Source organism: Amblyomma mixtum, chromosome 3 (assembly GCF_055824585.1).
Source record: "Amblyomma mixtum isolate Tamu chromosome 3, ASM5582458v1, whole genome shotgun sequence".
NCBI classification, from domain to species: Eukaryota; Metazoa; Arthropoda; class Arachnida; order Ixodida; family Ixodidae; genus Amblyomma; species Amblyomma mixtum.
In genome coordinates this window covers 301755499-301776967 of record NC_143014.1, presented here as the reverse complement: position 1 = coordinate 301776967, position 21469 = coordinate 301755499, and the positions used below count along the sequence as shown (strand labels likewise).

Here is a 21469-nt window from a genome sequence, read left to right as displayed (position 1 = left end):
ATAAAATTACTCCCTCTGGACAAAGAGTGATCCAACACCTACTCAAGGAGTACTGTACTACTCCTGCAATAGAGTACAGGCACTCCTCCGAGGGAGTAAAGCTACCACATTGAAACAGCATCCTACTACTCTTTCAGGTAGAGTTCCAGGACTCCGTTTGTTAGAGTGACTATAAACCTTCAAGGAGTATCAGCCCAGATCTTATTTTACTCCTTCAAAAGGAGTTTCACGTGTTTTCAATGTATCATACTAATTTTCTTATTTCACATATTCTTCAGAGCAAGTTGGTCATATGTTTTGCAGGATCCACCTGCGCTACATCTACAAAAGAGTAATGAGCAAAAGGGATTATAATCTTTGAGTAGAATAATTTTTGCTCATACAACTACTTTATGGCTACACTACAGTTTGCACATTAGTATGGTGCTCTGTCTGCGTTGGGAATAACAATGGTTCAAGAAATAATGACACAAATGTACAACACTGATAACTTTTATTTCTCAAGTCATTGCTGTGATTGCTGTGGCTGCCCAAAACACGCTCGGGAGGCGCTCGCTAGGATCAAGCCCCATTAGTGTCTCAAGCAGCAGACAAGCCCGCTTTGTTTTTGGGGTGTACTTGACATTAAATGCCAAGAACACTGCCAAAAGCAAAGTAAACCCATCTACCAAATCCACCGCAGTGAGCTGTAAGCGCTCAAAAGAAACTAAGATGCTGGATGATGCCGTAGCTTGCTCGGCTGAGTGAAGGAGCTTTGGCTATGAGTGCATTTCACCGGGTGCCTGCAAACATGAATGAAAATAATGCAAGTAAGAGTCAATTCCAATGCCCTTTTCATACTATCCTGCATATAACCCCATGAAAAAAAAGAAAGAATACAACTAGAATGTACTGATCGTGTGTGTCACGTCGCCACTAGTGTGTACCTATATTGTGACCAAGTGCAGACACCTTTCATTGCAAACCTTCATTCAGAGCTACAATTTTATGAAGCCCAATACAATTATCACTATGCTAGTCCTTTCAAAAGCTGTGTGCATGTAAAACAAGCACATATTTACCAAATGAAAATTTTAACATGAGCAAGCTCTTCTGCAAGTATCATGATCAGCCTGACTACGCCCACTGCAAGGCAAAGGCCTCTCCCATGTTCTCCAATTAACCCTGTCCTTCGCCAGCTATGTCCACCGTGTTCCTGCAAACCTTCGCCCATGGAACATTTTGCTGCTTCCTGCTACGCCTGCCTTCTCTTGGAATCCACTCCGTTAGCCTTAAGGACCAGCGATTATCTTGCCTTCGTCTTACATGCCCTGCCCAAGCACCCTTCTTTCTCCTGATTTCGACTAGGATGTCTTCAACCCGCGTTTGTTCCCTCACCCACTCCGCCCGCTTCCGATCTCTTAACGTTACGCCTATCATTTCTATTTCCATAGCTCGTTGCGTTGTCCTTAACTTAAGCTGAACCCTCTTCGTTAGCCTCCACGTTTCTGCCCCATAGGTGAATACCGGTAGGATACAGCTGTCGTATACTTTTCTCTTGAGGGGTATTGAAAAACTGCCATTCATGATCTGAGAGAACCTGCCATATGCACTCCACCCCATTCATATTCCTCTAGTTATTATTCTTCATGATCCGGATCAGCGGTCACTACCTGCTCTAAGTAAATGTATTCCCTTATCACTTGCAGTCATTTCTAAAACCACACCTATTGTGTTTGACGATTTCTTGTCACATAATACATTGTGCAGTTTAAAATATAGGGTAACCTTGAATCGGGAAAACACTTAAACCAATGACAGTTTTCTTGCTGAAGAGAAATGGCTGTTGCAATTCCTGTTTCTCAGATACCATTAACTGAATTTCATGCTCTAAAATAGTGAAGGAAAAATTCAAAATTTTTCATCTCAAAGAGGCAGACAACAAATTTCAGTTTGGTTTGGGTTGGTTTTTGGGGTTTAACGTCCCAAAGCGACCCAGGCTATGAGAGACGCCGTAGTGAAGGGCTCCGGAAATTTCGACCACCTGGGGTTCTTTAACGTGCACTGACATCGCACAGTACACGGGCCTCTAGAATTTCTCCTCCAAAGAAATTCCAGCCGCCGCGGCCAGGATCGAACCCGCGTCTTTTGGGTCAGCAGCCGAGCAAATTTCAGTTGCACATTTTTTTTTTGTTTTTAATGATGCATAAGGCATTACTATGCACGGATAACCACACAGTATTCGCCTATGACTGCTAAATAATTTGTAATTAAATATCTTCTCTCTCCTGCTTCACTTTTAAAAACTGAGCAATGGCAATGGCATCAAAGGTCAGTATAAGCCAGGGGAGGCATGAGGAAAACTGCAATATAATTGCGGCTTCGTCATTCATTGTGATTCCGACTCTTAAGGCAGGCTGGCTTTAGCATTGTAACTAATTAAAACGATGAAGTAGCGATATCGTAGCTTTTTTGTGCCTTCCATAACCTATACTGAACATTGATGTCATAGCAATTGCTATGCTATTGAAACAGGGAAGAAAAGAAATCTGGTTGTAATTATTTAGCGATTGGAGACGAATACTATGCAACAATTCTATGTATACGAATGCCCAGCACGTCACTACAAAGAACACACATAACCAAAAATTTGGTGTTTACACTCATTTAAGGTAATACTACTTCCCACGCAAGAACACGACAGCCATGTGTAAACTTTTTGCTTTCATAGTAATAAAATCTATCCAACGACAAGTTAGGCGCAGCATGCCTGCTCTTTATAAATATGCAATACTGACAATGTTTGACACTAGCATTTGGCATGAACGAGATAACTGTGATTACTTCGCACATTACGTGCCAGTCCATACTATTATGCACAATTTAGATTTGCAAATGTAATGTGTAATTCTCTATGACTGCCACGTTAGTGCACTGCAAACCAATGAAGTTGTCTTGCATTTGCAATGTTCTCACTACTTTTATGCAACACTGATCACTTCAGTATATCTGCATCGTTCTGTTAGACGGCCACGGGATAGCTAGAATTAAGGCTATTTTATGTGATGGAAACCATTGACTAGACAACAAAGAAGAAAAGCCTCAACTACTGTCCTGATGCTGGGACGTCTAATAAGAGCTCAGAAAGACTCGGTTTCGATACGCCAAACCCTCCGCATAACATTACCCTGTGCGAAAATACCCCACCCCACCCTAGCTTAATTTCTGTCCACATGCACCAAGGCTCACTGCACCTGTTATAAATATTGCCCTAAATATTGCAATCAAGCTGCCCGTGTATGCATAGGCTATCTGTGCATCGAGAAAGAAAGAAGTTGTTAGGAATGTTTCACACCAAAAACAGAAAAAAAGGCAGCCTGTTTCTCAGAAACAGCTAAGAGCATGAAATGGTGTGTCCAAAAAGATTAGGCTGCTTTGTACTTATTTATGACAACGAGAACTGTCAGAGCTGCGCTTTCAAAAATTCAGGAGCTTTGTGCACAAACGTAGCTTCCGTATGCACGTCTTGCAGCACCAACGCTTCCGAATTGAAACGACCGATGAATATGCACAGGAAAAAGCAAATAGAGAGCGCTTGAATTTAAAAGAAAAGCTACCTTGCACAATCAGAAATTTCACGACAGAACCTTCCAAACAGTGACGTGTACTGGTTGCGGTATACCGAATATATACCTAGCAAATAAGTGTGCGCTTTGTTAACGAGCGGGATTCTGTGGCGGCAATGCTACAGCTCCAATTCCGAAAACCTAATGCTGCAAAAATTGAGTTTTCAAAATACGTGCGAATGCACGATACACTTTTGCACGCATTTAGAACTTTCAGTTGTGAAACACAGACAACAAATCTTGTGTATGCGTCTTCCTTGGCTGGTAAAAAAATTCTATAAGTCTCCAGTTTGCCTGTGTACTCCACAAATTCTAGGATCCCTGTCCGCTACATGTCAAATTTCACTGAAGCGAAAGTAATACATCCGACAGCTGATGATCTGCTAGGGCAACAGGATTTCAAAAGTTTGAGAAGGGCAGTGGGAGTCCAATCCAGGTGGAGTAGTGAAATTTGACTAGTAACAGACAGGGATCCTCCAATCTGTGGAGGACACCGGCAAATTGGAGACTTACGGAGAAATTTTTTTACCCGCCAAGGAACACGCATACACAAGAGAACTACAGAGGACTACGGCTTTTACCAGCCCTTCTCCTGTGCGGTTCTCTCTTGTGTATGCGTCTTTTTTGGCTGGTAAAAAAATTCTTCCATAAGTCTCCAATTTGCCTGTGTACTCAACAAACCGCAGGATCCCTGTCCACTACAAGTCAAATATTTCAACTCCACCTGGCTTGGACTCCCACCGCCCTTCTCTGTGGAGAAAGGGTGACAGCAGCTGGCAAAGGTCAAGGTTAACTGCAGATCAACTGGGGAAGCATTATCCTGCACTGATTTTGACGGCAGGTTCACAAGACAAACAAAATCAACTCGAGGAGCGGGGTGCACATCATGCGACTGAATGTCAATGGCCAGTGAAAATGGCACCAGCACTGTGGAATGCACATGCAGAAAACGAGACGCATTTTTTTGTCAACTTTGAGTAGCAGTCTACTGCAATTTTAAAGAGCAAAGCTCTCAAGTATGGCAACACTGGCACTTTTTGTTTTACTGAAAATAGGAAATCAGGAAAATAGGAAAGGCAGGAGTCCAGTGGATGATGGAGGTAAATAAGAAAGATAGGAATGCTGCAAAGAGGTTTTGGGAGCACATAAGGCTACAAGGGAAGAGAACAGAGGGCATCCAACACACTCTGACCACACAGGATGGAAAAAGGGTAGAGGGAGAGGAAGCACAGGAATTTATCAGACAAACAATTGAAGCAGCATTTGCAGAGCCTGTGGCGGATGGTCTAGGGGAGAGCAGGGACAGCAATGGGGCAGAGGAGGAAGAGCCTCAGAAGAGAACAGCAGGGGACTGGGACAGAATAGAAGGCAAGGTTCCCATCGGAACAGCGACAGGACCAGACGGCATACCTATGAGATTAATTACCATACTAGGCAAAAAAAGCTAACTGAAATTACGACAGATCATTGAAAAAGTGGTAGAGGGAGGAGACGTTCCAAAAGACTGGAAAGTGAGCAGGATGAGACTAATATACAAAGGCAAGGGAAACAGGGACAACATTAAATCCTACCGGCCAATTACGGTCACATCAGTTATTTACAGGCTAGCAATGCAGATGGTGAAAATGAGAATGGAAGAATGGGCAGAGCGTGAGGAGATCTTGGGAGAGTTGCAGAACGGTTTCCGAAGGGACAGACGGTTGGAGGACAATCTATTTGTCATAACGCAGTGTATAGAGATAGCTGAGGCAAGTCGGAGGCCTCTATGGATGGCATTTTTAGACATTAAGGGGGCATATGACAATGTGAATCAGGAAAAACTTTGGGACCAATTGAAGGGATATGGCGCTGATAGAAATCTGGTTGAATATCTACAACGTATATATTCAGACAATGAGGTCGTGGTAACCTGGGAGGGAGAAACCACAAAACCAGCTAAAATTAAGAGAGGGTTAAGGCAGGGCTGCCCACTGTCACCTCTACGTTTCATGGTATATGTGAGCCAAATGGAAAAGATGTTGGAAGAGTGTAGGGTAGGAGTTGACGTGAGTTATATGCAGGATGGTCAGAGGGTAAACCAAGTGTTGGCTGGACTAATGTATGCGGATGACATTGTTCTACTAGCAGACAAGCGAGATAAGCTGCAGGAACTAGTTAAAATCTGTGGTGAGGAGGGCAACAAGCTAGGACTCCAGTTCAGTAGAGAGAAGTCAGGGATAATGGTCTATAATGATGAGAAGGGAGACCCACTAGAAATACAAGACACTATGATAGACCATGTGAGTACGTATAAGTATCTAGGTGTATGGCTAAGTGAAGGAAAAAAATATCTGGAAGAGCATGAGAGGATTCTGAAGGATAAAGGAAAAAGGAATTCAGACATTATGAAGCATAGAGCACTATGGAACTATAATAGGTATGAGGTGGTTAGAGGGGTATGGAAGGGAATCATGGTACCGGGCCTCACATTTGGAAATGCAGTCCTGTGCATGAAATCAGAAGTACAGTCAGGGCTAGAGGTCAGACAAAGAAGTGTAGGAAGGCTAGCCTTGGGAGCCCATGGGAACACTCCGAATGAGGGAGTCCAGGGAGATATGGGTTGGGCGTCGTTCGAGGTTCGGGAGGCCATCAGCAAACTGAAATATGATCAGAGACTAACTCAAATGGAGGAAACAAGGTGGGCAAAAAAGGTGTACAAGTATCTGTACATGAAAAGTATTAACACGAAATGGACTAATAGAACCCGAAAGCTAAGAACGAAGTATTTACGGGTGAGGGATGGGACGCAACAAAAGACTAACGTGAAAGTGGAGGTAAAGGAGTCGGAAAGAAAGATGTGGAAAGACAGAATGCAGGAAAAATCGGCGCTAGGCATATATAGAACACGAAAACAGGACATCAAAAAAGAGCAATTATTCGATAATTCGCGGGGCAGTTCACTGCTTTTTGAGGCTAGGACAGGGACTCTGAGAACAAAAACGTATAGGTCCAAATTTGAAGAAGTGGATATTTTGTGCTCTGCATGTAAAACGGAAACGGAGACCATAGAACACTTGGTTCTGAGGTGCGCAGAACTCCGCCCAGCCCTCCCAGAGGGGACAGCAACGACCATAGAGATAGCGCTAGGATTTACTGGGGAGGACGGGCGAGTGGATGGGAAAAGCGTGACATTGACGAAGGGGAGGTTGGAGGATTGGTGGCGGAAATGAAGGGAGGCGTGAATTTCGAGGGTAAAAGGATAGACAGATTAGATATTGTAAGAGCAAAAGGGAAAAGAAAATTAAATTAACAATGGGGGAAGTATAGGCTAGGTGGCGAAAGCTACCGCCCGGTACAAAGGGTAAAGCCATTATCATCCATCCACTGGGGTGAGGGTCGTCGTGAGGGTTGAAGTCCATATTTCTTTTCCATCCACTGTGTTAATTGCGAGCTATGTTTACCTAATAGGGGCTGGGCATCTAACATCACCGTTATTTCTTTGCAGCAGTTAAAACAATGCAGCATACATTTTATAACATGCTTAACGAATTTTTGGGAGCAGCATGCTTTTACCCTTCTACTATTTGTTGCTACTGAATCAGTTTGGCGTTGACAAAAGATCTGTAATAAGGAGTAATTACTCATTGACATCCACTCGAGCACAGCCAAATGGCTACAAAGGAAAGCTATACAGCTTTCACAGAAACTTCGTAGTTAAAGAAAGATTCGTCCTGGTCCGGTGTTCGAACTCAGAACCACCACTTCACTGGAGCAGTCGCTCGATCAATTTGTCCAACCTGGACGGCAAGCTTATGGTAGGGCGAGAGCGAAGTGATCAATAACTCGAGTGGGAACTGTGTTGGTCCAATGTTTTAGGACCCCTAAAACATTGGACAAACTGAGTTCCCGCTTCATGTTACAATACTGAGTGACATTTTGGTCTATACACCAGAAATACCGGTAAAGCATCATGATAGAACACAATGTTTTTTAAAGGGATAAAGGAATATGTTCGCCCTTTCAGAGGGCACATATGCATAAGAGGCAACATGTGTGAAATAGTCTCTGCACCTGAAGCAGTGTAAATTCCATTATGTTAACAGCAGCAGTCAAAAGCTTCATGAGCGACTATTTCATACAGATCATGTAATTACATTCATGTAATTCAGGGTCAGATTCATGTGATTATACAGGGAGGTACTGCTGCTAAGTGCACGTAGAGCTCTGCATGCATTTCTAAACCCGGCTGTGAGCCTATGTCTACAAAATTTTTCTAATTAGGCAGGTAAGGTATGCATCACTGGAAAACAATACCTACCACAAACAGCTGAGGAGAGATAGCACAGCCAAAAGCTGGAAGCACGAATGGCCCAGTAGATACTGGCAGCTGGCAACTGCAAATAAATATGTCAGAGCAACTGTTGTCAGTGGCCGTAACAATGTCATGAATGACAAGAGAAGAAATTGTCTACTGCTTCATAAATTAGAATAAGGTAGTAACATAGGAACACAAAAAGGAATGAGAGGGCCCATGACAAAAGAAATGAACAGATTGTATGTGATGCACCGATATACATTTTTTCAGTAGATTTACATGACTGTCACACCCGCATAGAAAGATGAGCAGGCTGGAATACCACTATTTTTATGCATGATGAAAAGAGTGTAACTATTCGAATATAGCATGCACAGGATTTTATTACTACTAGGGTGCTTTGCAGCAGCACCGAAGGTATTTTTAAATTGAACGTAGCGACCAGTAGACCCGTCTGCTTTGCACAAATGATGAGAGGATGGAAAAGGCATGCATTCATTAGCAAGAAGCACGATATCTCACATCACAGCATGAAACGAAAATTGGTATTGCATTTAATAAATCTGCACAGAAATAAGAACTGCCTAGTGGCAATGCAAGTAAGAGCAAGGGAAAAAAATACCGAAGAAAACTGGTGAGTGTGGTGCAGGGAGGTCTGTGGGTAGGGTCTCGTGCCTGGGAATAGTTCCGAGCGCGGAGAATCGCCGGCAGCACAGCTGGTGGCAGTCAACCAAGAATAAATAAGAGAAAGTGAAAATCAATAACAAACCATCACCGATATAGCGAACGACTTGAAAGCGGGCCGCAGAAACGAGGGATATAGCAAAAAGCTTGAAATCCTAAATAAGTGCGCAGCTGCATCCCAAACAGTTCTCAAAATCTGAAGGCGAGGAAGCATCGACACCTACACCTCAGGGCAGACGCAAGAACGATCTAACTTTGACATAATACTGTGTCAAATTCTGTTCCATGGGGAAGCACAGATAAAAATTTACAAATGACTAGGCAAGGGATATGCCCCAGCCTTTTACACGCGATCATTGTCCCCGAAAAAATTGTATGACAAATATTAAGGCGTAAGCACTAATCCCACGAGTACACACACTGAGCACTGTCTGTTGGCAGCTGGCCTAGCGCGAGTGCTCTGTCGCGCGGCACTGCCGCTAATCGTCATCTTCTAAGTAGCACAAATCAATCCGACGGGCACCAGCCGCGAGGCAACTCGACCGTTGTCAGTTCCCTTGTCTGTCCGCAGCTGGCCTAGCAAGAGCGCTCTCTAACGTGGCACTGCACGCTCATCATCCTCTCCTATGTAGCACAAATCTATGCTATTCGAATGTAGTAAACATTGTCTGTTGTTTTTCGCAGCGCTAGCAAGCGACCGCATAACTCTGTTGTGATAACTGGTGGCATTTTTATTTACCGCGGCACCCGAGTACTAAACGCAGATAGAGACTATGGAGCAACAGTTGTCATGCGGCCTATACGCCCGTTCTTTTCTGGTAAAGGCCGATTCACACGATTTTCCGTTCGCCCGCTGCCGCGGCCGACAGCGCGCCTCTCAATGTGGTGACGCATGAATACGTAGTGCGCGGGCCGCGGGCGAACGGACCGTCGTGTGAATCGGCGTTAACGCATTATAGCTGAGGCAACCGCACGCAGACTGCCTGCACTGCCATCCCTATATAGGCGCACACTAATAACGCGTGCGAATAGAGATCAGAAGTAAAGAAACGTACACGGGACTCACCGTTCAGACGGCTCATCAAGGCTTAGCAAAACCGCACATTCTTCTTCGTTGCCTCTCCAGATGACAAGAAGTCGTAGCGCTACCTTTCTTCAGGGCTTTACCCGTTCAAAATCACCAGTGTTGACAGGGCGTAATTCTCGTCGTTGGTTTCCAAAACACACTTGTGTTCTTCATACACGTCCACCGCACGAGCACTCAAACAATGCTACGAAAACTCAAATAACACAAAACGTGACGACGGCTGCAGTTTTGCTTCGTTGAAAAAACCTACAAATGCGCTTTTTTTATTACTAATATTTGAATTGTGTTCGCAACAAAAACAAATTATATTTTTTCATTTTATTTCTTTATTAAATGCGAATACCAAAGCGCTTTTAGATACTTTTGCTGACATGTCGTTTGTAGAAGCTGCGATCCTGTGATCCCATCCCCGGGTGTCCTAGCAGACGACGGCGCAGACGACGCTGTTGACGGAATGCAATTTCGATTGACGGCAGCGAAAATCCCTTAAATGCGACAAAAAAGGCAAAGAAACGCACCGTATCGCAAACTGGTCCATATCAAGGATATGTTCGACGCGAGCGGTAGGACAAAGAGCAGCTGCGATGCATTACTCTACGCGACACTGGCATGGTCGACGGAGATCTACATGAAACAGAGCTTAAATGTGACCCGTACAAGCGGATTACTGTGATATCAACTGCGTTACGGAACTACGACGATACTTGCTTCACACTTTAGCTTATATGCTACAGCGGCCCGCACTCGCCGCATCCTGTTCGAGTGTACTTTCACTAGCAAGAGCCCACATGCATGGAAGCCGACAGAAGCAACTGTCTTTTCGAGTTCAGATTGTTCCGAGAAATACGAGCAGCTTACTTTAGCACGTACTCGAATTCAAGTTATCAGCCTGTGTGTCACGTACGGTGACGATGGCGTCGAGGACGAGCTTAAGAATCGCCTTAACGTGGCCGCAACGCAGCCGGTATCCCAAGCATTCGTGCGCTAATTGTTGTTCACCTGTACTGCGAACGTGCGCTCAGTCGCAGGCCAGCCGCTAGCTGCTCGATTTGCCAGCCTTGCGAGTACAATTCGCAAGTTTCTGAGCCAATCTTTGAGCGAGCCGAGCTTTCAGCTATGACGCTGCTCGCGAGCGCGCCGCGCGACGAGCTTCGGCCTGCTCCCTGGCTGCCGTATTCGTAGCTAAGCCTAGGAGGTTTCACTTCGATGCCAGAGCTGAGAGCGCTTTGAAACTGGCTAGCGCTGAGGTGCTACTCTTTGCATTGTAAGTACATTTTATTGTGAACTATGTCTCGTAGTGAAATAAAGATATGTTCGGGTCCACCCGAACGGTGATGATGGCGTCGAGGACGAGCTTAAGAATCGCCGCAACGCCGCCGATATTCCATGCATACATGTGTGCTAAATTTGTTCACCTGCATGTGCTGCAAACGTGGGCATAAAGGCTCGCTCAATCGCAGGCCAGTCGCTGCTCGATTTTCCAGCCTTGCGTGCGCGATTCGCAAGCTACGGAGCGAATCATTGAGCGAGCCGAGCTTTCGGCAACGACGGCGATCGCGCCGGGCGACGAACTGTGCGCTGCTCGCTGGCTGCCCTTGTCGTCGCTAAACCTAGCCGATTTCACATAGATGCTGTAGCTGAATGCGCTTCGAAACTGGCCAGCACTTAGGTGCTACCCTCGGCACCGTTTTACTCTGAACCCCGCGTCATAGGGAAATAAATATATGCTCGGTTTCCGCGACCCCTTCAGGAGCGGAGCTATAGCAGAGGCCAGGCGAACTCCAGAGCAGCAGCAAAGCGGCTATGGGAGGAAATTTGTATGGCTGTTATCGCTTCTACCAACAACTCGACATTGGCTAATGATACTCTATCCCAGAGCTTTGGTCGTGAACAAACAATACCAGTGCATTTTTCTGACGCCGGCATCCAGGCTGGCAGGCCGGCCCCGAGAAGCTAGCGCGCCCTTACGATTGTATGGCCGTAAGGGCGGAGGAGTAAAACAAGCACTGAACTCCCTTAAGGTATGCAGGAGTGGAAATGCCATTTTACTCTTTTGTCAAGAGGAGTGAACAGGACCTTTCACTCTTTCTCGTTTGTAGAGAGAGTAGATTGAGACCTGCAGGAGTAGCGAGGCTCTTTTACTCTTAATGCAGGAGTAGCAGTTCTTAGAGTGTAGTGCGTTTGTATTGCTGTTCCAGCAAAAAAAAAAAGAGGATATGTGGATTTTAATGACTTTTATTGTCTATGTAAGAGACGACCATAGTTCCTGTGGCTTGTAGCAGTCTTATAACTTGTTAATGTTAATATCATACTATATGCAGCGTGTTTTAGATTTTTTTTCTTCTGGCCGTGCTAGTTGCATCTACTCCTTATGCACACTTATACGTGCTTTTTATTTCTAGTCCTGTGCTTGCTGTAATGTGATTCTGAATGGTAGTGCTTGTGTCAATATTTTAACCTCTGATCTTGTGCATGTATTGCTGTTATAGCAAAAAAAAGGGCTCATTTGTGATTTAATAATCTTTATTGTTTTCAGTGAGACAAGCATAGTTCCTGTACCTTGTAGCAGTCAGACAACCTGTCTTATTTTAGTCATTCCACATGCAGCTGGACTGAAATGTTTATCTTCTGATTATGCTAATTGCCTTGAAGGCCACCTACTACTTATGCGCAGCTATATACCTGTTTTTATCTCTAGTTGCATGCTTGCTGAAATTTGATCCTGACATATAGTGCTTATGTTATTATTTTAATCTCTAATCTGTGTAGTTGGGTTGTATTACTGTTATAGCAAGAAAGGGTCATTTGTGTTTTAAGAACATTGATTATTATAAATAAGACAATAGTTCCTATGCCTTATTGCAGTCACATAATTTGCCTCATTTTAGCTATGCTACGTGTGTAGTTGGGTGTATTACTGTTATAGCAAGAAAGGGTCATTTGTGTTTTAAGAACATTGATTATTATAAATAAGACAATAGTTCCTATGCCTTATTGCAGTCACATAATTTGCCTCATTTTAGCTATGCTACGTGTGTAGTTGGGTGTATTACTGTTATAGCAAGAAAGGGTCATTTGTGTTTTAAGAACATTGATTATTATAAATAAGACAATAGTTCCTATGCCTTATTGCAGTCACATAATTTGCCTCATTTTAGCTATGCTACGTGCAGTGTGATCGAGATTTTTTCACCTCTGCTGCGTATGCTTGTATTGTTGTTTCAGTAAAAAAAAGTTGCATTTGTGTTTTTAGGTTGGTTTTTGGTGTTTTACATCCCAAAGCGACCCAGGCTATAAGGGATGCCATAGTGGAGGGCTCCAGATAATTTCGACTACCTGGGGTCCTCTAGCGTGCACTGACATCGCACAGTACACTGGCCTCTCAACTTCTCGCCTCCTTCGAAATGGGACTGCCATGGCTGGGATAGAACCCGCGTCTTTTGGGTCAGCAGCCGAGCACCATATGACCAATGAGGCACAGAGTGGCATATTTGTGTTTTGTTGCGTTCATTATTTATAAGACAGTCATATAATATTTATGCCTTACAGTATGCCGCTACTGTTTATTTTAATGTCATGCCCTTTGCAGTGCAATTAATATTTTTTGTTCTGACCAAGATAATCATCCCGAAGCCTGTTTAGATGTTACATGACTTATATACCTGCTGTTTTAGCCGTATAGTTATTTTGCATCTCTCTATTTTGCAAGTCTGCAACTGGGGTTGGTTTGGCTACTTATTGTATTGAAATCCTACTGCTTCAAGTTTGAAAACGTGATAATTTTGGCTCATACTAACCAGACAAGCTAAACAAAATTAATGAAGCCTATTACACTCATTGCGAAGGAAGGTCTATGTGCACACCATCCATGACCTTGCCCTCAATAACGAGAAATGCCTGAGAGGAGCTGTTAAAGCTGTGTTAGTGCTTCCTTCATGTGAGTTGTTCTGTTTCATGTGCTGTTATTAAAAAATAAAATTCAGCTGTGAATCAGCATTCGGCCTGATCATCAGCATGCCCCATATATTTGAATAAAACTATTTTAGCCAAAGCTTTGTGTTTTAAATCACTGTGCTGCATAATCCAGGCTTGTGTTCTAACTTTGTGTCGTTTTTACTATAGCATCGCTCTTGGCCATATGCAATTGGCCGAAATGCCAGAAGCGGAAGCTGGTTCTGTAGCGGCTATGAGGCACTGCTTCTGCTTCTGGTATTTAGGTCAGTCATGTGTGACCAGTAGCGACACTTTTGAAAAGGACACGAGGTTATATTGGGTCCTGGCCAAGGAAAAAATCAAAATAGTAACGCCCTATTGTAGTCCTGTGAAGGTCCTAAAAATGTACTCGTCAGACATCCGAAGGACTTCTTTCGGCGTTTCACTTCGGATGTTTTCAGGATTTTTTCGGGACATCCGCGGGATGTGCGTAAAGTCCTGCCGCGGACTTCCCAAGGAAGTCCTTAGGATGTAGGTGTGTTGTCTGGGTTAGCCCTCCTTTATCGACAGTAGATTCGACCTGCAGGGTGACAAGCAACGCGCACTGTCGACGGATCGCAGTGATACCGGCTTGTAGCTTCGCTGAGAGGTGCGGCCGGACGATAGGAGTCAAAACCCTTTCCGAAAATCCGCCCGGAATGACAGTCAGGTCCCTCGACCACTGCAAATTTTCCGCCTGTCAACGGATCGCCGTAATACCGGCTTGTAGCTTCGCTGAGAGGTGCGGCCGGACAATAGGAGTCCAAAAGCCTTTCCGAAAATCCGCCCGGGATGACAGTCAGGTCCCTCGACCACTGCAAATTTTCCGCCATCGATTTCACAAACGCAACCAGACATGCCACAAGGTGGAAACTAGTGCAAAGGCTGTGCAGAGCGCTATAGCTGCGCGTCTTCCAGCCAAAGGTGCCCAAAATATGGCGCCCGGCGCCGACGAAAGTTGCTGATGATGATGCCTGCCGAGTTGCCAGACTGAATTTTCTAAAGGGTCTATTGTCCAGCTTTTATTCTTGAATAAGGTGTGTACCGGCCAACCAACCAGAAACGTCCTACATCTAGTGCCAATAAAATGGTGCAAAGAGTGCGAAGGAAACAAACAAGCACTACTGGCAGCACCATGTCCTGTTGCGTTCATCCGTTTTACCTAATGATTAAAATTAATATTCAATATCATTAAGATTACTTTGAAGGCTCAAAGACACTTCACCTTTGAAAGTTAGAATGTCAAAAGAGAGTCCCAATGGTGTAATTTCTCAGCACTGGTGCTGACATTGCATGTAGCTGAACTAGTTGGTAAACTTGTTCCATTGCAGACTAATGTGCTGAATACTGGGGGTACAATCGATGAAAGAAGCGAACAGGACACAGAAGTTTGGGAACAGGAAGTGGAGTGAACAATAAATGTACCTCTGGCTTCTGGATTATAATTTCAAACTCCTGGGTACTTTTAACATGCTCTGAAATAAATAAAAACTTTTTCGCATTCCACCTCCCATAAAATGTGGCTGCTTGCATAGTCTGTCAAAACCAGTGAGCCACTTCATAAAATTAAGCGCTAAGTTCATATAAAGAATATATTCTGTGGCTTGAGAGATATACACAAAAGGACAGAGTGGACAGTCTGCATGTTGCAGATCCCAGCTTCTTCATTCGCCATGACAGGTGCTTTGCGCAAAAAAAAGACGACACATAGACAAGATGACAGGATGAGCACAAATCCTTCAAAAGAGAAGTTTCACTACATTTGAAGAGCAAAGAGGTTGCATGCATTACATTGTCTCAGCATGTTAATGTAAACATTTGTGGTTGTTCACTGCAAATACTTAAAACAAAAGCAGCTCAAAGACAGCAGGATGACAAAATAAATGCATGGTACTGTACAGTATAATGCTTCTATTTTCTAACCAACCTTAGTTTTCTTTTCTCTTGCAGCTACTTTCACCTTAAATTTCAAATAAACAGTTCATTATAAGCAGATAGAGTACAGTCCTCCCTTACATCAGCTCATAACTACCAAAAGTGTCCGCGGTTATGTCCCCCAAAAAATGCATGTTTTCTGTTTTAACTTGGCACCATTGGCGAGTCACAAAGAGCATGCAGATACACAATGTCACACATAATGACTGATGAAATCTGTCTCTGCTTCATGAAGTGAGGTGTCTAAGGCTAATAAAAATGATTAGATGCTTCACAGTGTTTCATTCTGGGTGGCAATTTCTTCTTCCTGTGAGCTGTTTTTAGAGTCCCAGAACTTCTTGAGCTTGTGAGGTGGTGGTTCACGGTCACCTCCAGTGGCTAACATCTGTTTGCTGACCTTGGCGATTGTCGTGTAGCTGCACCCAGTCACCTGCACCAAATGAGGGAGGAAAGAGGTCCTTATACCACCTGAAAAAATCAATTACCGTATCAGTGCATCAAAATATACAACATGTTAAGCCAACTGCACCAAATGATTTGCAGTGCAAGGTATTCAAAATTTTCAAGAAACTTACAAAACAAAGCAGTGCCCTTAAAGAAAAAAACAAACAAAACTACTTAAACGTGTACCAGGACTACACATAGCCACATACTTGAAAAAACAGCTAAGTACATACAAAGTTACACACCTTTCAAACAACTTTACATTGCTGGCAATGTTTGCTGCTGCAAAGCTGATGTAAACAAGAAGTAAAATAATTCACCTGTACTTTCATGCAATGGTACTGCTGGGTGAGGAATCTAATACTCAGTGACAGCATTTTTTGGCAATGAAGCAAAAGATACAGAGGCAGAGTGTCTTTATCTGTGCCCATCCACCAATAGGTCACCCGCAAAACGATCTGACAAGTTGATCGATGCGCAGTTGCTTTACTCCATTGCAATAAAAAAAGTGTTTTTGCCATGACTCTGTAATGTTGAAAATGTCCATTTATGAGAATGTGCCTTAAGTAATGAGTGTTACCAGTAGACTACATTTTAAAAGGACACTCTTGACTGCAACCAGGGACTATATATTCAGCAGTGTAGAATGAAAGAGTGTGCGCTGGCTCTCTAGCCTTCGCCCCATTTGCAAGAAACGTCACGGAGTACAGTGGAAACATGTACAAGTTATAAACCCAAGCAACTTATGAAAATAAGTAAGAACTGCATTGTAACCAAAACAAACAAGATGTAATTCAATCAAATTATGCTAATGTTTAATTGGCAGCAGCACAGTTAAGGTACAGTCTTTAGGGAGAGCATATCCAATTACCAACAGAAAATTCAGGCCTACTATTAGAAATTAGCAGTAACTTGTCTTCGTTACCTTATTACAGCGGTACCCCTTATCGGGCAGCAGTTAAGTTTGATTTCTGACGTCAAATTTTTCCGCAACTACATAGAAAATATGAAAGCCTACACAGCTTACAAATTCTCCAATAGGGTAGTGCTCTAGTAGACATTTATTATGAATACTTTTCATTAGTACACCGATATACAACTAGCATGGGAACAATCTAAGTGCAATCGGCTCTCAAGACTGGAGAAAGCAACCAGCACAAACTGAACACCCTTGAAGTCTATGAAGACAGAAAGTGGATGCTGTGCAGTAGCACATATAGCCAAAAGTTTCTTGAATGCAATATTAGTGGAAAAATTTCGTTTCATTGCTGTCGCTCCTTCCACCCTACAATAAAATTATATATAGAGACTAAACATGAGAGTTCAAATAACATAGTGCTTCTTTAAAACTTAAACAATGCATCCTAAGAGCAAATAAGTTAAATTTATTCGCCATAGCTGTGTTTTGTAAACTTATCATAGCAGCTGTACATGTCTGTGGGGTGAACAGAGTACGACGTCATCTGATTCTAGGCTACAGGTGAAATCAAAGAGAGGATTTAGTTACTTTTTTCCCCTTAATGGCTCCTACGCTCTGCACCTTCACAGCTCATTGTCCCCATTCATGGACACACACCCAGGAGATGAATTTGTAGCAGTTTGTTGAATTTGGTCCACTGGGGTGAGCATCTCGGCAGTACACGGCGGTTCTCGGTCTGGCCCAGCTATGACCGCTCCCGCCACTGGCTGACGAGTGTAGCGTAGCGCCGCGCCAGTCCTGCACACCTCTGCTGGCAGCACCTATCCTCGGCCAGTTCATCCAGGCTCCTCAGCTTCCCCAGTGCAGCCTTTCCCTTGGTCCGTTGAATGCGTCGCCCTTTCTGCAGTGTACATGTACATCTTCATCATCATCAGCCGTATGTCGTCCATTGCACGTCAAAGGCCTCTCCCATGTCTCTCTACTTAATCCTCTCCTGCGCCAGATGCGGCCACCTTATCCCCACAAACTTCTTAATCCCATCCATCCACCTGACTCTGACATACCTCGCTGTGCTTGCTATCTCCTGGAATCCACTCCGTTACCCTCAAGGATCATCGTTTACCCTGACTTCGCATTACACGCCCTGTCCATTTCTTCTTCTTGATTCAGATTAGGATATAAACTCGCATTTGTTCCCTAACCCACTCTGCTCTATTCCTATCTCTTAACACTACACTCATCGTTTTCCTAACTTTATACCATTATTAGTATATATTAAGTAGATATAATTTTTAAGGCGGAAGCCTTTAATGCCTCATCGTTGTAAGCAGGAGCTGTCGACAAGAAATGTCACGCTTTTCAGTTGGTCGAAACGGTCGTAACGTCACAGTGCGCGAATTTCAAACGGGGCCAATTGTACTTTGGCTACTAACCATGCAACCAATTAAAGGGATCGTATAGTGATGCTCCAAGTATGTTTGAGTTTAGTTAATTGCTTACTATACGATCCTTTCCTTACTTTCCTTACGATTTACTTTCCTTAAAAGGCGTTGCGTTCAAAGGGCAAGGCATCGCGCCGAACGGGTGGTAGCGTTCAATGGACTCCGTGGCAGCGCTACAACACGCTGTCGCGTTCTATTCCTGAAGGCGAAGCTTAAGCGTCATAATTGGCAGTAAATTAATGCAGCAACAAAATGTGCAGTGAACAATCGCGTAGCAAAATGCAGCACTCAGGCTTTCGCCTTTCACCACTTTAGCCACTAAAGTTCCTCGTAATTTTTGGTGCATATATTACACCCACAGAGAAAATGCGATCAGCAGATGTGCCATCAACAGTGACAACTGTGGAAGCTGCCCATACTCTGCCAAGAGCCCCAAACATATCTAAAGTGCTACCTATCATCACACCACACGCTCACTATAAAATCGAGCTCTGTGGGTTCCTGGTACCTAAAAGGTAACAAAACAAGGTCATGAACCCCCTCAGTGGAGCACCTTTCCCATTATACAAATGCAGCAGCTTTTGCATCTAAACAAAGCAATACAAAGCAAATTTTTGAGAAACTTACAACTTTTAAACTTTACTGACAAGTCAATTCTAGATACTGCATATTACAAAGCACCAAGAGAGTCTCGTCTGTTGGTTTTCCTTTTTAGTATGTTGCTTTATCACCGCACAAAATATAGTTTGACTTGAAAAATTTACAGCTGCTATTGCTTTGTGAGGATCTGCTCTTGCTTGTCTCTAAACTTTAGCACAATACACATGCATTTTGTGCAACATTGTTGACACACTAAAATTTATGCTTTCACGTGCATCATCTATTGCAGTTATGTTAATAGCAGGTCAATACTGACCAAGCACACACACTGAAGGTGTGGGTGGATATTACACGTGCTCTTGATGAGAAATAAACACCAATCCAATAAATGCGAGTTAAGCAGAGCCCACAAATAATTAGCTTAGCAGATAAATCGATGAATAACAGAAATCATTCCTGATGAGCTGAATAAAGCACATCGTGCAAGTTTTCTTATCTTTTAAAGGTTCAAAATCCTCCGTCTCTTACGCTTGGCTCCGTCTTGAGGTACCGGTGCAGAAAGTTGTTGGAGTAGAAGAGAATCTTCTGCGTTGCTCGCTCACACATCTTCAACTCTCTCAAGCGAGGCCGATGCTCGTTCACAAACTGCTCGAAAGATTCGCTGTGCTTCTGGCCGTTGCCCATGTCCACAGCGTGGCTTTTGCCACCACGTTTGACCTGCAAAGCACGTGGATACGCATATCACCTCATCATGCATGTGTGGTCCTGGTTTTGGTGGCTGCACGACAACCGAAGCAAAATTTTAGTGCTGGTATAGTGGTGAACTGATTTTCCACAAGAATATATTTAAGAAAGGCACAACGCATAGCAAAACCAGCGAACTTTCGAGCTCCTTCATGAGCCCACACATTCTGGCAAAACATTTATAAAATACAATGAGACAATTTGCCACACTCGAACAAAAAGCGAGAATCACACAGAGTAACAAGGCGGACATATTCGTTGCCTTGAACCACTGTTTAAATTAAATTTAATTGCTAATGAAAACATAAATATAAATGGTAGGGTTTAACGTATGAAAGCAACACATGGTCTATGAAGGATGCAGTAGTATAGAGCTCTGGATTTATTTAGATCGCCTCAGGTTCTTTAACATGCAATGACATCTCGCAACAGACGGGTGTTTTTGTATTTCGTCTCCATCAAAATACGGCCACCAGGATTGACCCCACAACCTTGGGGACCATCAGCCCAATGCCAAAGCCACTGAGCCACCTCATAGGCCCTCTGTTAACGTTAACAGTAAGGTCTTTCTCTAGAGCGACTGCTGGCACACACTAGCAGTTGTTTAAGCAACGCGCAGAAGGTGGGATCGAAAATGTGAGGTAAGCTCTACTGTTAATTCTATACGGACTTAGACCAATTTTTTTGTGCACTATCTCCCGAAGCATTCACACCAAACTGCCATTCGGAAAAATGTTCACACGAACACCTATTTACCTCATGAGTTTGCAATACGATAGCATTAAAAGCTGCTGATGCCTTCACCGGAATAGATGTCACTTCCCTCTAGCCAAGGGGTGAAGTTTATGACCAATGATACATCTTTTCCCGACGAGGCTAGTAACACTGTGGCATTAAGGAAACAAAAAAAGAAGGAAAAAAGAAATGTGGCATCACGCTCACTTCCTCCCAGTTGTAGCATTTTTGCTGCGACAGTTTCTTGGCTTCCTGGAGCAGCTGCAGCAAACTGCGTACTTTCTGATCCGAGCCATCACCTGCAGCAAGCAGCATTTAGTTCATACTTCTGTCAATGCAAAACCCTCAGAGAAAACGCGGCAACATATACAATTGAATCTCGTTATAACGAGGTTGAAGGGGTCCGGACCAGCTTCCAAGGAGAATCGGCATTCCTACGTTATATCCATTATTTCGTTATAATGGGGTTCGACGACGAGGTACTCACCGGTAAGATACTTTTGGATACATTCACAAGGTCCACGCGGCAGTCGGAACTCCGGGCAATAAAGGCGTTCGGCGTTGGGGTCGTCGTACCCGTTGGCTAGGTTCGCAGCGAATGCCTTCGCGTCGTCCAGGTATTTAGCCTTCTCCTCCTCAAACGCTTGGTTGTTTTGCTGTAGAAAAAGCAGGAAACTGATCACGGCTGTCGTAACCTTGACTACATCAAGCTGATCAGGGGTGGAGAAGCTGGGAAATGCTGTTAAAAATTTGGCGGTCACGCAAAAATACCGCGCAAGGGCTTTACTGACCGCACAGGGCCATCGTACCTGGATTAACTTACCGCCTCCTTGTACCCGACGTCTAGAGCGCAAAGAAGTCTACTCGCACCCCTGGGTGACAGACGTGAGGGATGTTCTACAAACGAGTGACAGTGGATCGGAGAGTTGAAAATGCGGAGAGAGCACGAGAAAGCGTAGCATGTCAAGGAGTTACTTGCCTAATGGGAATGCCGCATTTCTTACAAGT

At 43.9% G+C, this 21469-nt stretch overlaps 1 long non-coding RNA gene and 1 pseudogene across 3 annotated transcripts; both read right to left on the bottom strand.

Annotated features, from left to right (window-relative positions):
- Positions 1 to 496: 496 nt before the first annotated feature.
- Positions 497 to 10108, bottom strand: LOC149355405 (uncharacterized). Of its 2 annotated transcripts, none has more exons than XR_016289717.1 (4): positions 9650 to 10108; positions 8522 to 8615; positions 7903 to 7978; positions 497 to 782 (listed from the first exon to the last, which is right to left on the bottom strand). It is a non-coding gene; the product is annotated as an uncharacterized LOC149355405 (long non-coding RNA). The 2 variants fall into 2 exon arrangements; XR_016289716.1 differs by lacking the exon at positions 497 to 782 and adding an exon at positions 5638 to 6241.
- Positions 10109 to 15693: 5585 nt separating this feature from the next.
- Positions 15694 to 20262, bottom strand: LOC149355404 (uncharacterized; annotated as a pseudogene). Its single transcript, XR_016289349.1, has 4 exons — positions 20194 to 20262; positions 19511 to 19699; positions 17598 to 17841; positions 15694 to 16007 (listed from the first exon to the last, which is right to left on the bottom strand). The product of XR_016289349.1 is annotated as an uncharacterized LOC149355404 (transcript).
- Positions 20263 to 21469: the final 1207 nt, after the last annotated feature.